This window comes from Arachis ipaensis, chromosome B02 (genome assembly GCF_000816755.2).
Source record: "Arachis ipaensis cultivar K30076 chromosome B02, Araip1.1, whole genome shotgun sequence".
Lineage (NCBI taxonomy): Eukaryota > Viridiplantae > Streptophyta > Magnoliopsida > Fabales > Fabaceae > Arachis > Arachis ipaensis.
The window spans coordinates 37,679,979-37,681,885 of NC_029786.2; the positions used below are offsets into that span (position 1 = coordinate 37,679,979).

The window sequence follows — 1,907 nt, forward strand, 5'->3', positions numbered from 1 at the left end:
TTGTTGGATTGTTTGGGCCTAGGGCCGTGGTTGGAATGAGATGAACCGATGGTTGATTTTGTTTTTGTGTTTCTGGTTTGGAATAAAATATGAAAGGCTATTTTGTTTTAGCATAGATAAATCGTTTTGAAAGGCTTTTGAGTTTTTGAGAATTGAACTGTTCCTCTTTCAGAAAAGATTTTCAGATTCCTATTTATTGTAAACCGTTGTTTTTGAAAAGAGGCATAAGACAGTTATTAATCACTGGTACGGTTTATTTTATGTATCCTATTACAGTAATTCCCAAAATCCTCTACTGAGAACCCTTTCGAGGATGATGTTCTCACCCCCCTACATTTTTCCCCTTTCAGGATATGGGCGCAGAAGTTACGAAGAGCTTATTTAATTGTTGTTGTGATGCTCTGTATTGTTTTAGTTATGGTTTACTGCACCCTCGCCTTTATCTTGATATAATCTGTAAGAGGGATAGGAATTGTATTGGATTATATTTGTAATATTATTTATATATATTTATGTATATATATGGATGTACTCTTTATGAGTTGTTGTAAGTTGAATGGTATTTATGGATGTAGGTTATCGAACGAGAGTATCTTTGGGAGCGGTATTGCGGTTTAAAGTTTTAAATAGGCTCATATTTTAGTATTAAATAATATAAGTGTCGTCGTAATGTCCGAGCTATCAGAGTAGCGCAGCCGAAAGCGTGAGCTTTGGTAGTTAGGGTGTTACAAATTGACCAAAGTTTTATACTCCTGCGAACATTAAAGTTGTTGTGTTCTTAGCTTACAAATAATAATTTATTAACTTAGTTGTTGTGTGATGCCTTAACGTTAAATTTTTGCCTTAACGTTAAATTTAGTAAAATTTATAATAGATTAACATTCAAAATATTTTCCGCAACCAGGAGTCGAACCCGGAAATTCATTCACTCTCTTAAGGAATTGACCAATGTTTTATGTAATACCCGGTCTAACCGAAATTTAGTAAATAATAAGTTAAATAGGAGCGAATATGGTTTGAAGATTTGGCAATTGGAATTTGATAATTTAAATATGATATTTGGATTCAGTGAATTTTTCCGAGTCGGAAAATATAGTTTTCTGCGTAAAAGTGCGCAGTGAAATTTTGACCGGCAGTACCGGCTGAGATCTGTCTGGTGGGGCAGTAGCAAGGGTTGTGGTTCATCCCACTTGCTCCGGGCCAATACTTGAGATACCTGGGTAGTAGCAAGGGTTGTGGTTCGTCCCACTTGCTCCAGGTTAGAGATTGCGACGCCTGGGTAGTAGCGTACATGCCTGTATTGCTTGTGTTTGTACAACTGAGAGACCCTTCATGCTAGTGTCGGTGGGTGTGAGGGCTGTTCTTGATGGGATGAATTGATGATGCGATTGCATGATGATGTATTGATATAGAACTACTGAGGCAGAACAACTGGTGATGGTTTTGCTTATGATTCTGAGTCTGATTCGTGGAAGAGTCAGCGAGTTGGGAAACATGTGAAACATGAATTAGATTTAGCACTCCCTTATAACAGTTGCCTATTCATGGATTAGCGAGAACCTAGGATGGATAATTGGTGAAGAAGTTTAGGATGCTTAGTGAGTTTTTATTGCAGTGCATTGTATTTATTTGACACTTTTACCGTACTGGGAACCCATGGACCCGGGGTTCTCATTCCGTATATATCTCTTGTTTTTCAGATACAGGTCCAGGTGCTCAGAAGTGAGCTGTGGTTCGTCTGAGAGACGGCGAAGATATTTATTTTCTCTACTTTGTGTTTTGCTTAGAATCTCTCCACCTTTGTTTTGAAAAGATTATATTATGTATTGAACTCTTTTGGAACTTGCCTATAGAGGCTCTTATGTTTCCTTTGGGAGAGATTAGGATATACTGTTGTCAACTAATTT

The 1,907-nt window shown here is 37.3% G+C and overlaps 1 long non-coding RNA gene across 1 annotated transcript in view; it reads left to right on the forward strand.

The window, feature by feature from the left end:
• Window positions 1-1,635, forward strand: part of LOC110267625 — a 5,170-nt gene extending 3,535 nt beyond the window's left edge. Inside the window, exon 3 of the long non-coding RNA XR_002355449.1 lies at window positions 1,604-1,635. This is a non-coding gene — a long non-coding RNA (uncharacterized LOC110267625). The remainder of the gene's footprint in view (window positions 1-1,603) is intronic.